Raw genomic sequence first — 15,404 nt, 5'->3', positions numbered from 1 at the left:
GCGGTCTGGGAAACTCTATAGTACGATATTTTCCACATATCCACCATGCGTAGCAATAATATGGCGTAGTCTCTGAATGAAATTACCCGAAACCTTTGACAACGTGTCTGGCGGAATGGCTTCACATGCAGATGAGATGTACGGCTTCAGCTGTTCAATTGTTTCTGGATTCTGGCGGTACACCTGGTCTTTCAAGTGCCTCCACAGAAAGAAGTGACAGGGGTTCATGTCTGGCGAATAGGGAGGCCAATCCACGCCGCCTCCTGTATGTTTCGGATAGCCCAAAGCAATCACACGATCATCGAAATATTCATTCAGGAAATTAAAGACGTCGGCCGTGCGATGTGGCCGGGCACCATCTTGCATAAACCACAAGGTGTTCGCAGTGTCGTCTAAGGCAGTTTGTACCGCCACAAATTCACGAAGAATGTCCAGATAGCGTGATGCAGTAATCGTTTCGGACCTGAAAAATGGGCCAATGATTCCTTTGGAAGAAATGGCGGCCCAGACCAGTACTTTTTGAGGATGCAGGGACGATGGGACTGCAACATGGGGCTTTTCGGTTCCCCATATGTGCCAGTTCTGTTTATTGACGAAGCCGTCCCGGTAAAAATAAGCTTCGTCAGTAAACCAAATGCTGCCCACATGCATATCGCCGTCGTCAATCCTGTGCACTATATCGCTAGCGAATGTCTCTCGTGCAGCAATGGTAGCGGCGCTGAGGGGTTGCCGCGTTTGAATTTTGTATGGATAGAGGTGTAAACTCTGGCGCATGAGACGATACGTGGACGTTGGCGTCATTTGGACCGCAGCTGCAACACGGCGAACGGAAACCCGAGGCCGCTGTCGGATCACCTGCTGCACTAGCTGCGTGTTGCCCTCTGTGGTTGCCTTACGCGGTCGCCCTACCTTTCCAGCACGTTCATCCGTCACGTTCCCAGTCCGTTGAAGTTTTTCAAACAGATCCTTTATTGTTTCGCTTTTCGGTCCTTTGGTTACATTAAACCTCCGTTGAAAACTTCGTCTTGTTGCAACAACACTGTGTTCTAGGCGGTGGAATTCCAACACCAGAAAAATCCTCTGTTCTAAGGAATAAACCATGTTGTCTACAGCACACTTGCACGTTGTGAACAGCACACGCTTACAGCAGAAAGACGACGTACAGAATGGCGCGCACAGACAGACTGCGTTGTCTTCTATATCTTTCACATCACTTGCAGCGCCATCTGTTGTTGAAAATTGTAACTACTGTAATTTCGAAAGTTTGTCCGCCTGAAAATGTACTGTTGTCCCAAGCATATTGCAACAAACGATGTATTTCTATCGCTGCTCGTTTAGTTTTTATTGCCGTTTCAAATATACCGGTCATTTTTGAAACACCCTGTATATATCGTGAACAGTAACGGTCCTATCACGCTTCACTGTGGTACTCCGGATATTACGTTTACCTCTGCCGATTTAGTTCCGTTAAGACCGGCGTGTTTTCTATCTGCAAGAAAGTCTTGAATCCAATCGCAGGTCTACTCCGATACTCTGTAAGCTCGTTTTTTTTTTCATTAAACGGCAATGCGGCACGGTGTCAAATGCCTTACTGAAATCAAGGAACGCGGCATCAGCCTGAGCGCCATTGTCCACTGCGCTGTGGATCTGATGGACGAACAGAGCGAGCTAAGTTTCGCAGGTTCTCTGTCTGCGGAATCCGTGTTGATTTTTATAGAGGAGATGTTCATTTTCCGAAAACGTCATAATTCATTAGCATAAAACATGTTCCATAATTCTACAACAGATTGACATCAACGATATAGGTCTATAATTGTGTGGATCTGTCTTACGTCCTTCTTAAAAACGGGAACGACCTGCGCCTTTTTCCAGTCGTTAGGCACCTTTCGTTACTCAAGCGATCTACGATAAATTACTGCTAGGAAAAGGAGCAAGTTCTTTCACATAATCTTTATAGAATCTTATAGGTATCACATCTGGTGCTGAAGCCTTTTCACTACTAAGCGACTCTAGCTGTTTTTCAGTTCCGCGATCGGTTATCTTAATATCTACCATTTCGACGTTCGCACGACGATTGAAAGGAGGGACAGTGTTACGATCTTCCGCGGTGGAACGACTTCGGAAGACCGAATTCAGTATTTCAGTATTTCGCACGACGATTGAAAGGAGGGACAGTGTTACGATCTTCCGCGGTGGAACGACTTCGGAAGACCGAATTCAGTATTTCCGCCTTCTCTCTGTTATCTTTCGTTTCGATGCCGGCGTGGTCGCTGAGAGAAGGAGTAGATGATTTTGACCCACTTACTGATTTTACATGACCAAAAACCTCTTAGGGGTTTTACTCAGGTCGGTTGTCAGCGGCTTACTTTCGAAATCATTGAACGCTTCTCTCATTGCTGTCCTTACGCTCATTTTCGCTACGTTCAGCTTTCGTTTGTCAGCTACGTTTTTACTTCTCTTGAATCTGAGATGAAATGCTCTTTGTTTACGTAGCGCTTTTCTAACACCGCTATTAAACCATGGTGGATCTTTCCCATCCCTTAAAACCTTACTCTGAACATTCTTGTCTAGGGCATATTGAACGATACCTATGAATTTTTTCCATTTGTTCTCGACATCTTCGTCCTCATCACCGAATCTTTGATGCTGACTGCTGACATATTCTGAAATTCGTATCCTGTCACCCTTACTGAGCAAGTATATCTTCCCACCTTTCTTAAAATTCCTTGGTGGACCCGTTGTGATAGACGCTGTCACAGCCTTATGATTACTGATACCTTCCTCTACGTTAACTGATTCGGTAAGTTGAGGTCTGTTTGTTGCCAGGAGGCCTAAGACGTTACCCTCACTAGTTGGTTCTCTAACTATCTGCTCAAGGTAACTTTCACACAAGACATTCAGACCGGTGCCACGTGATTCCCTGTCTCTGGCAATAAACACCATTTTTGACTAACCTAGCCTTACGATAAACAATCCAGTCGATACTAATTCTGGGACCTTTCCTTGGATGCTCCTGCAGTTTACTAAAATCATATTAATCTTTTCTATCCCTGATCTGCGAGGGCCAAGATTCTCTGAGGTTGCTGTGGCTCATTTAACTGGAAAATCGTATTTGCTTCCAAGGGAGGGGTTCTCTAACCTAAAAAAGCCCCATGTGCGCGCCACACCTACTCCGCTACCCTGGTAGCCGCTTCCTGCGTGCAGTGCACCCGTGACCTACTTAGGGGAACCCTACAGTTCTGCACGCGATAGCGAAGGTCGAGAAATTCGCATCCGATACCGTCGCAGAGCCGTCTCAGCCTCTGGTTTAGACCTTCCACTCTGCTCCAAACCAGTCAACACTGGGAAGCACCTCGTACCTGTTACTAAGACGTATTGAGCCAGCCGCACGACCTTTAGATTAGATTAGATTAGATTTGCTTTCATTCCAATTGATCCGTAGTGAGGAGGTCCTCCAGGATGTGGAACATGTCAGAAAAACAACAATACATGACAAATATTTACAACTAAAACAAATAAGCTATTGTACCATTCCACAGGTCCCAAGTCGAATGATCGTCATTTTTTAATGAACACTAAGAGTCATTTTACAAATACCAATGAACTAAATTTAAAACAAAAAAGTTTTTTATTTATTTATAATGTAATAAACATGCAATACAACTACTGTAATACTTATTTTCAATGAACACATTACTGCACTGGAATTGTGCAGAAGTTATGTTGTACTTATATACAAATCAGTTGGTTTTACTAAGAAATTCATCAATTGAGTAGAAGGAGTTGGCCACCAATAAATCCTTTAGGCTTCTCTTAAACTGAATTTCATTGGTTGTTAAGCTTTTTATGGCTGCTGGCAAGTTATTGAAAATGTGTGTTCCTGAATAATGCACACCTTTTTGTACAACACTAAGTGACTTTAAATCCTTGTGAAGATTATTCTTATTTCTAGTATTGATTCCATGAATTGAGCTGTTGATTTGAAAAAGTGATATATTTTTAATGACAAATTTCATTAAGGAATAAATATATTGGGAAGCAGTAGTTAGTATCCCTAGTTCCCTAAACAGGCTTCTGCAGGATGTTCTTGAGTTCACACCACATATAACTCTTACTGCACGTTTTTGTGCCCGGAAAACTTTAGCTTGGCTTGATGAATTACCCCAAAAAATAATACCATGTGGCATTATGGAATGAAAGTAAGCTTAGTATGCCAGCTTTTTCATTTTTATATCCCCTATGTCTGACAAAATTCGCATTGCAAACAGAGATTTGTTAAGACGTTTCAGCAGTTCTGTGGTGTGCTCCTCCCAGTTGAATTTATTATCAAGCTGTAATCCCAAGAATTTAACACTGTCCACTTCTTCTATCTTCTTGTCATCGTATGTTAGACATATACTCTTGGGACACCCCTTACAAGTTCTGAACTGCATGTGGTGTGTTTTTTCAAAGTTTAGTGACAAAGAATTGGCTAGGAACCAGTGATTAATGACCACAAATATTTTATTGGCTGATCTTTCTAAGACTACTCTTGATTTGCTATTTATTGCAATGTTTGTATCATCGGCAAACAAAACAAACTTGGCATCTGGTAATGTTACTGATGAAAGGTCATTGATATACACAAGAAAAAGTAAGGGCCCCAAAATGGAACCTTGTGGGACCCCACATGTAATTAGTTCCCAGTTGGATGATGCCTGATAGCTTGATACATGTCTCTTTCCTAATAACACCCTTTGTTTCCTGCCAGAAATATAAGATTTGAACCATTTTGCAGCATTTCCTGTTACACTATAATATTCTAGTTTACTTAAAAGGATATCTGGCTCTTTCACCTTCCGTCCAGTGACACGCGAACCCAACACTGTCTGCCACCTACTCTGGAGTGAGGACGGACCGGCCAGATCGGACCGGTATCGGAAGCCGCAGTGACGTCCGGGCAACCAGGGGATTCCAATGACACCTAAGGTGTCGCAGATCTCGTCACTGGCGCCTCTACGTCACCGCAACTTGGAGCATTAGCTATAAGCTTGTCGATCGTAGCTGACGCAGCATCCAGCTGTTTACGGACAGCAGCCAACTCTCTTTGTGTCCGCTCACAACAAGCACAGTCCCTAGCCATATCGTGCTGTGTATAAAACAGATATAAGGTCTCAAATGGAGCTACCGTGTTTGAAAATATACCGACGGAGAAGAAAGTAACACTAAAAGTTGGTGTGCAGATTTCTCACTGAACTCTGAGACAGCAAGCTATTAAACAGAAATAAATTTCCAGAATGAGATTTTCACTCTGCAGCGGAGTGTGCGCTGATATGAAACTTCCTGGCAGATTAAAACTGTGTGCCCGACCGAGACTCGAACTCGGGGCCTTTGCCTTTCGCGGGCAAGTGCTCTACCAAACTGAGCTACCGAAGCACGACTCACGCCCGGTACTCACAGCTTTACTTCTGCCAGTATCTCGTCTCCTACCTTCCAAACTTTACAGAAGCTCTCCTGCGAACCTTGCAGAACTAGCACTCCTGAAAGAAAGGATATAGCGGAGACATGGCTTAGCCACTGCCTGGGGGATGTTTCCAGAATGAGATTTTCACTCTGCAGCGGAGTGTGCGCTGATATGAAACTTCCTGGCAGAGCAGTTGCCCGCGAAAGGCAAAGGTCCCGAGTACGAGTCTCGGTCGGGCACACAGTTTTAATCTGCCAGGAAGTTTCAGATATAAATTTGTCTACACGGGAAATTTACACTAGCAAGCCGCCCTACACAAGGATATTCTCAAGACTCACGCAAAAACAAAAACTACGATTAATTTTCTAACCACATACATACAGTTCACTTCTTTGCATAAGCACGTGAACAAGAAACAGACTAAATTGACTTACAGTTTATCACACAAGTGCTGCTGCTGCTCTGCTGCCCGTCCTTTCGACTCTGTGGCGGCCGCTACACATTATTCCAGACCTTCTCTAAACTTTTGCACGCTTATATGTTTAACGTGAAATACTTAATACACCAACTCATTTGTCAAGTAATCAAAAGTATGAAGCCTTCTTACAGACGTGAGTACGATTCTTTAAAGAATTGGGGGTTTACTTGTTCTACCCTATTTGGTGACTCCTACTGATGGCTACGTTAATTTCTGGCGTGACTGTCTTTGTTGTAGTGAAGTAAATACGCTTTTAACGAAAATTTCTTTCAGAGAACCACTTGATAATTTTGTTTCTATCCTCAGCTCATACAAACTGTTTCATCAGCGGTATCAACTTCTTTATCATCAGATTGTCTGTTTAAAAAGAAGTAAAAGGAGGGATAGTAGAACTCTAAGAACCTAAATTAAAAACTCAAACAAACTCTTATATACAGCTGATGTGTGCATGAACACGATATAAAGTAACCTCCCGGGAGAAGGGGTTGGTGTGAGGTTTTCGATGTTCTGCTATTCGCAGTTTTTCTTCCTTTCACACCGATTATGATGATGATGATAACTTTCTAAGACGTCGAAACCGGATAACGGAGAAATTTTTGTGACACGTGGATGGAAATGTGAAAGAAGTTTGTTTACATGGCAGTCATTGTGTTCCACTTATAGTGTACGCCTAGTCGATGTGCTCCTACAAATTCTTTTAAAACGTCGGTAAGAATGCTTTCTTTTGCTTTCTTTCTCACAGGATTGTTTAAATCACTCCACAAAATTCAGAATACTGCATTGTTTAGTCATCAGACGCCAATCTTTTCATATCAGAGTATCACTTACAACTTACATCGTTTTTTTTTTTTTTTTTGCTGGATATATTCCAGTCCCTGTATACTTCTGCAGTTTTTACCCTTTACAACTCCCTCTAGTAGCATGGAACTTATTTCCTGATGCCTTAAGACATGTCCTACCACACTGTCCCTTCTTTTTGTCAGTCTTTCCATATATTCACTTCCTGTCCGGTTCTGCAGAGAACGTCCTCATACCTTACCTCATCTGTGCACCTGATTTTCAACATTCGTCTGTAGCACCACATGTCAGATGCTTCGATTCTCTTCTGTTCTGATTTTCCCACAGTCAATGCTGTGCCCCAGACGTACATTCTCAAAAATTTCTTCCTCAGATTAAGGCCTATGTTTGATACTAGTAGACTGCTCTTGGCCAGGAACGTTCTTTCTGCCGGGGCTAGTCTGCTTTCGATGTCCTCCTTGCCCCGTCCGTCGTTGGTTGTTTTGCTGCCGAGGTAGTCAATTCCTTAACTTTATCTACTTTGTGATCACCAAACCTGATGTTAAGTTTCCCGCTGTTCTCATTTGTGCTATTTCTCATTACTTTCGTCCTTCTTCCATTTACTTTAAATCCATATTGTATACTCATTAGACCATTCCATTCAACAAATCATGTAATTCCTCTCCAGCAATGTCATCAGCGAATCGCATCATTGATATCCTTTCACCTTAAATGTTAATCCCACTCCTCAAACTTTCTTTTATTTCCATCATTGCTTCTTCGATGTACGGACTGAATAGTAGGGGCAAAAGACTACGTCACTGTCTCACTACATATTTAATCCAAACACTTCGTTCTTGGTCGTCCACTCTCATTATTTCCTCTTGGCGCTTGTCATATACACTCCTGGAAATGGAAAAAAGAACACATTGACACCGGTGTGTCAGACCCACCATACTTGCTCCGGACACTGCGAGAGGGCTGTACAAGCAATGATCACACGCACGGCACAGCGGACACACCAGGAACCGCGATGTTGGCCGTCGAATGGCGCTAGCTGCGCAGCATTTGTGCACCGCCGCCGTCAGTGTCAGCCAGTTTGCCGTGGCATACGGAGCTCCATCGCAGTCTTTAACATTGGTAGCATGCCGCGACAGCGTGGACGTGAACCGTATGTGCAGTTGACGGACTTTGAGCGAGGGCGTATAGTGGGCATGCGGGAGGCCGGGTGGACGTACCGCCGAATTGCTCAACACGTGGGGCGTGAGGTCTCCACAGTACATCGATGTTGTCGCCAGTGGTCGGCGGAAGGTGCACGTGCCCGTCGACCTGGGACCGGACCGCAGCGACGCACGGATGCACGCCAAGACCGTAGGATCCTACGCAGTGCCGTAGGGGACCGCACCGCCACTTCCCAGCAAATTAGGGACACTGTTGCTCCTGGAGTATCGGCGAGGACCATTCGCAACCGTCTCCATGAAGCTGGGCTACGGTCCCGCACACCGTTAGGCCGTCTTCCGCTCACGCCCCAACATCGTGCAGCCCGCCTCCAGTGGTGTCGCGACAGGCGTGAATGGAGGGACGAATGGAGACGTGTCGTCTTCAGCGATGAGAGTCGCTTCTGCCTTGGTGCCAATGATGGTCGTATGCGTGTTTGGCGCCGTGCAGGTGAGCGCCACAATCAGGACTGCATACGACCGAGGCACTCAGGGCCGACACCCGGCATCATGGTGTGGGGAGCGATCTCCTACACTGGCCGTACACCACTGGTGATCGTCGAGGGGACACTGAATAGTGCACGGTACATCCAAACCGTCATCGAACCCATCGTTCTACCATTCCTAGACCGGCAAGGGAACTTGCTGTTCCAACAGGACAATGCACGTCCGCATGTATCCCGTGCCACCCAACGTGCTCTAGAAGGTGTAAGTCAACTACCCTGGCCAGCAAGATCTCCGGATCTGTCCCCCATTGAGCATGTTTGGGACTGGATGAAGCGTCGTCTCGCGCCGTCTGCACGTCCAGCACGAACGCTGGTCCAACTGAGGCGCCAGGTGGAAATGGCATGGCAAGCCGTTCCACAGGACTACATCCAGCATCTCTACGATCGTCTCCATGGGAGAATAGCAGCCTGCATTGCTGCGAAAGGTGGATATACACTGTACTAGTGCCGACATTGTGCATGCTCTGTTGCCTGTGTCTACGTGCCTGTGGTTCTGTCAGTGTGATCATGTGATGTATCTGACCCCAGGAATGTGTCAATAAAGTTTCCCCTTCCTGGGACAATGAATTCACGGTGTTCTTATTTCAATTTCCAGGAGTGTATATTACCCACCTTTCCCTATAGCTTACCCATATTTTTCTCAGAATTTCGAACACTTTGCACCATTTTACTTTGCCGAACGCTTACTCCAGTTCGATACTCCGACAATAATTTCTTTTTTGATTTCTTCACATTTTTCAAGCTGCCATTTCGTCTTAGCTTTCCTGCACTTCCTATTTATTTCATTCCTCAGCGACTTCTATTTCCGTATTCCTGATTCTCCCACTCTTACACCCTTTTTAATCCGTGCACCTCGAACTTGGTATTCCACCTTTATAGCTCCCTTTCGGTTATTGTGCATACTCTATATTACCCATACTTTCTTATTGCTTACCCCTATTTTTCTCAGCATTTTGAACATATTGCACCTTTTTACATTGGCGAACGTTTTCTACATGACTACAAATCGTATGAACGTGTCTCGATTTTTTTCTCCTGTCTGTTCGCGATGTTGTTCTTACGCGTAGTGTGAACCATCGTGGCTTTCTACGGGACCTCGCCGATACGCGACGAGATACCAGCGTCAGGCCAATGTGAAGCCCTTGTGACAGCCGCTATCGACCTCTGAAGGACTTGTCGGTGTAGTCGGAGCCACGCAGCGCGCTACGGTCGGCATCAGCGGAAGCGAGCGCGCTATCTCGCCGATAGCGCGTCCACTCAGCTCTGAAGGCGACGCCCTATCTTCCAGTGCCGCTCGCCGGCCGGCCTTGAGATCTACGGCAGAGCATTTGTATCGCGGCTCCGCCTGCCTGCGGGACCGAAATGCTGCGACGCAGTTCCACGTACCTGCGACCTCGAAACACGCGATCGACGTCCTGAGCAGAGCGTCAGCCTCGATAACTCATGAATCGCGTGCCCCGATCGGCGCACGCTCTCCCGGTTCAAGTTATGTCTCAGAAAATACTAAATTTCACAGATTTATGTCCTTTTTCTTGAATATGGAAGACGCAAAACAGTGACACAGATTGAATATGCTGCACTATGCAGCCCCATCTTAGAAGAAAGATTAAGGAAAGGCAAACCTACGTTTCTAGCATTTGTAGACTTAGAGAAAGCTTTTGACAATGTTGACTGGAATACTCTCTTTCAAATTCTAAAGGTGGCAGGGGTAAAATACAGGGAGCGAAAGGCTATTTACAATTTGTACAGAAACCAGATGGCAGTTATAAGAGTCGAGGGACATGAAAGGGAAGCAGTGGTTGGGAAGGGAGTGAGACAGGGTTGTAGCCTCTCCCCGATGTTATTCAATCTGTATATTGAGCAAGCAGTAAAGGAAACAAAAGAAAAATTCGGAGTAGGTATTAAAATCCATGGAGAAGAAATAAAAACCTTGAGGTTTGCACATGACATTGTAATTCTGTCAGAGACAGCAAAGGACCTGGAAGAGCAGTTGAACGGAATGGACAGTTTCTTGAAAGGAGGATATAAGATGAACATCAACAAAAGCAAAACGAGGATAATGGAATGTAGTCGAATTAAGTCGGGTGATGCTGAGGGAATTAGATTAGGAAATGAGACACTTAAAGTAGTAAAGGAGTTTTGCTATTTGGGGAGCAAAATAACTGATGATGGTCGAAGTAGAGAGGATATAAAATGTAGACTGGCAATGGCAAGGAAAGCGTTTCTGAAGAAGAGAAATTTGTTAACATCGAGTATAGATTTAAGTGTCAGGAAGTCATTTCTGAAAGTATTTGTATGGAGTGTAGCCATGTATCGAAGTGAAACATGGACGGTAAATAGTTTGGACAAGAAGAGAATAGAAGCTTTCGAAATGTGGTGCTACAGAAGAATGCTGAAGATTAGATGGGTAGATCACATAAGTAATGAGGAAGTATTGAATAGGATTGGGGAGAAGAGAAGTTTGTGGCACAACTTGACCAGAAGAAGGGATCGGTTGGTAGGACATGTTCTGAGGCATCAAGGGATCACCAATCTAATATTGGAGGGCAGCGTGGAGGGTAAAAATCGTAGGGGGAGACCAAGAGATCAATACACTAAGCAGATTCAGAAGGATGTAGGTTGCAGTAGGTACTGGGAGATGAAGAAGCTTGCACAGGATAGAGTAGCATGGAGAACTGCATCAAACCAGTCTCAGGACTGAAGACCACAAAAACAACAACATGCAGCCCCAGCCAATATCTATCAAACATTACATCTACGTCTACATCTGCGTCTGCACCTACACCTTGCAGACCATTGTTAAGTGTATGGCAGACGGGTACGTCCCACAGTAGCACGTGCTAGGGTTACTTTCCTGTTGCCTTCACGTATGGAGCGCGGGGAGAACGATCTTATAAATGCCTCCCAGATTCCTGAAATTAATCTTACATTGTTCTCACGATCCCTACGGGAGCTATACTTAGGGGTTTGTAGTACTCACATATTCCTAGAGCCGGTTCTCGAAACTTTGTAAGTGGGTTTTCTCGGGATAGATTACGTGTATTGATGGCGACTCCATGGAGTGCTGTGTGCACAACGACCATATATGTTAAATTAAAAGGAAGGTCAGCGTTGGCCGTAATATTGATGTTTTATTGATAGCACAATCGATTTTCAATCACATAGTCATCATCTTCAGTGCTGTGGTGTACAAATTAAACTCAGACACTGGTATCAAGTCATCGGTAACCAGTTTTGGTTACGGATTTCAGCTGTTGTCATCAGTCTGTTCGTCATAGCCTACAATTCTCTCAGTGTGCAGTCCTTCCAAAACGACTCGTGTCTGTTATCCTCGCCACACTGTTCGCCCGCGTTCGTCTCCGCACCGCTCGTTCTGCAGTCAGCACACTGCCTTCAACTGTCTGTGCGATCTGTCGGCGTGCTGCTTCCTAGTCCCACATGCAAATGATCTGACTTTTCTCAGAGTCTAAAAGGTGAGGATAAACTGCAAGTTCACTCACTCTGGACATGCAATATTGTGATCAGCACAGTAACGTTACACACACAGTACAGCCATCATGTACTAACACCATTCTTCAGCTCTAGGAAGTACTGAAATTAGCTCGGATAAGAATGAAATGGTAGTCGGAACGACTGTCTCAGCATATAAAAAAGTCAAAAGAAACTTTGGCGACGTTAACTGCAAGGGCGGTAACATTAAGAATGCAATTTGAATTCCACTGTTAAAGGCAGACGAGAGAGCGGATAGGTGGCAAGAACACACTGTAGATCTTCATGAGGGGGACGTCTTGTCTGGTAATGTGACAGGGGAAGAAACAGGAGTCGATAAGGAAGAGATAGGTGATCCACTATTAGAAACGGAATTTAAAAGATCTTTGGACGACTCAAGATCAAAAAAGGCAGAATGGATAGGTAACATTCTATTGGAATTGCTCAAATATTTTGGGGAAGTTGCAAACAAAACGATTATTCGCGTTGGTGTGTAGAATGTATCAGTCTGGCGATACACTATCTCACTTTCGGAAAAAAATCTACACAAATCCGAAGACTGCAAGAGCAGACAAGTGTGACAATTATGCATAATCACCTTAACAGCTCAAGCATCCAAGTTCCGGACGAAAATGATATACAAAATAATGGAATAGAAAATTAATGATGTGTTAGATGACGATCAGTTTGACTTTAGGAAAGGCCCCAGAAAGGCAGTTCTGACTTTAAGGTTGATAATGGAAGCTAGACTAAGGAAAAATTAAGACACGTTCACAGGATTTGTCGACTTGGGAAAAGCGTTCGACATCATCAAATGCTGCCCGAGGTTCAAAATTCCGAGCAAAATTAAACTTTCGGGTGAGAGGACATCAGTGACAAGATTCGCTGATGACGTTCCTATCCACAGTGAAAGTGAAGAGGAATTGCAGGATTTGTTGAATGGAAGAACAGTCTAATCAGCAGAGAATATGGATTGAGAGTAAGAGTTGAAGAAAGACGAAAGTACGAGAAGAAACTGAAAATCAGAACTGGCGATCACGAAGTGGATGAAGTTAAGGAATTGTGGTTCCTACTCAGCAAAATAACCAATGACGGACGGAGCAAGTAGATCATCAAAAGCAGACTAGCACGGGCAAAAAGGGCATTCCGGCCGAAAGAAGTCCACTACTATCAAATATAGCCCTTAATTTGAGGAATAAATTTGGAGCACGGCATCCTATGGTAGTGAAACACAGAATGTGTAAAAAGGGGAACAGAAGAGAATCGATGCATTTGAGATTTGGTGATACCGATCAATGTTGAAAAGTAGGTGCCTGATAAGGTAAGGAATGAGGAGGTTCTGAGAGGAATAGGAGAGGAAAGGAATATATGGAAAACATTGAGAAGAAGGGACTGCATGATAGGACATAGTTAAGAAGACATCAGGGAATAACTCCCATAGTACAAGAGGGGGCTGTAGAGGACAAAAGCAGTAGAAGAAGACAGAGATTGGAGAACTGTACGTCCAGCAAATAACTGAGGATGTAACTCGCAAGTGCTGCTCTGAGATGGAGCGGTTTGCCACAGGAGAGGAATTTGTGGCTGCCCGCATCAAATCAGTCAGAAGAATCACGACTAAAAAATTTAAAAAAATGCAATTTTAATCAACATTTCCCGCAGCTCTGGAAGTACTTGAGTATCAGTTTAGTACCGTTAGCTCAACGTCTTCCTGGTGAAACATTCCGCACTCTGTCAGTGAATCACCTAAACGTACATTTCTGTACATCAGCTGCTCGATGTCTTACACCATATCTCCAAGGTTGCTCTCTTAGCGAGGTAAATGTCAGTATCTCTACTCGAATAGCGAGATCAGCTGCAGCTCTGAAACGTAGACAATACGGTTTTTCCAGCTGCGATTGTTTACTGTGATACTGCTTCTAATCTACAAGTGATGGCCCACAAAGATAAGTTGTAGAAGACCGATAACCGGAGACCTTTAAATTAACACGGCGGCGCAGAAATGCGCATGTCCGTGAGCGTTGGTGACAATGACATTTTCGAGGTGTCTCCTAGGGAAAAGACTGTACACGGGTGTGGAAAACTAAGGAGTAAAGTAACTTTTGCATGAAGTGTCATTGCCAAGTAAAATAGCTCTATGAAACCTGGATCATACATACAAGCAGCTGTGGTATAGCACATCGGTAACTGAAGGAATCCGCTAAGAGACAAACGAAATGACACTTTAATTCAAAGACAATAACTACACTGAAGACACCATAATTCGGCATGGTCCCCTGGACATATCGAACGGTAGGACATGGTTCGTAATAGGGTGTGTGATTACCACGGACGGCAAGGCACACTCAACGGCGTGCTTCTATGCTTGCCACAAGGTTGGTAAGGGTCTGTTACGTTAGGGCGTTCCATTACTCCACGACGGCGGTTGACGATTACTGGAAGATCGTTGGTTCATGCGGATGTGCTGTAATATACCTACCCAACGAATCCCACACGTGCTCGGTGGGGTTTAAGTCGGGGGTACGGGCAGGCCAGTCTATTCGTCGAGTATACTCTCGTTTGATGCGGTCGCGTATTAGCAGCCAAAAAAAATGAAGTCAGGGACTAAAGCACCACTGAAAAGATACACTTGAAGAAAGAGAACAGTGTCACAATAACGTTGACTAGTGTAATTATTGTCGAGTGCGTTTCTTATTCTGCTCTTGGTTGATAATTGACAATGAAATACATGTGATTATTCTTTTATTAAGATTTTTGCATGCTTTTCAACCTGTCTTTGGAGGCATTGCGCAAATTTGTGCGTAGTGAAGAGAGTATAGGCCAACGGCCTTGCCCCAGTGGTAACACCGGTTCCCGTCAGATCACCGAAGTTAAGCGCTGTCGGGCTGGGCTAGTACTTTGATGGGTGACCATCCGGTCTGCCGAGCGCTGTTGGCAAGCGGGGTGCACTCAGCCCCTGTGAGGCAAACATTCATTAGCAATGGGACACAAACTCGGATTTAGGATGGAGACGAAGCAGAAATTTGCAAAACAATTTCCATGAGCCTCTGAGACGAGAGATTGATATTACTTGTTCAAAAATGGTTCAAATGGCTCTGAGCTCTATGGGACTTAACGTCTGTGGTCATCAGTCCCCTAGAACTTAGAACTACTTAAACCTAACTAACCTAAGGATATCGCACACATCCATGCTCGAGGCAGGATTCGAACCTGCGACCGTAGCAGTCGCGCGATTCCGGACTGAGCGCCTAGAACCGCGAGACCACCGCGGTCGGCGATTGATATTACTGGTTCGATAGGCAAGTATTTTTGGATAACTACAGTCTTATCTTTACGTGAGGTCCTATCTATGCAGGACTCTTCAGTGATACGTCTGCTGAAAGGTAGTTGGCGCTTAAGAGCCAGCCACATAATGCCAACCTAAGAGATCCATATTTCCGTCAGAACTCGATTCTAAGAGTTACTGTTTTTTTTTTTTTTTTGGTAAGGAAGTCCAT

The 15,404-nt window shown here is 44.6% G+C and overlaps 1 pseudogene; it reads left to right on the top strand.

Annotated features, from left to right (window-relative positions):
- The first annotated feature begins 14,726 nt into the window (after positions 1 to 14,726).
- Positions 14,727 to 14,844, top strand: LOC126102165 (5S ribosomal RNA; annotated as a pseudogene).
- Positions 14,845 to 15,404: the final 560 nt, after the last annotated feature.

This window comes from Schistocerca cancellata, chromosome 1 (genome assembly GCF_023864275.1).
Source record: "Schistocerca cancellata isolate TAMUIC-IGC-003103 chromosome 1, iqSchCanc2.1, whole genome shotgun sequence".
Classification (NCBI taxonomy): domain Eukaryota; kingdom Metazoa; phylum Arthropoda; class Insecta; order Orthoptera; family Acrididae; genus Schistocerca; species Schistocerca cancellata.
The sequence above is the reverse complement of the archived record's forward strand: the minus strand, read 5'-3'. Positions and strand labels throughout refer to the sequence as shown.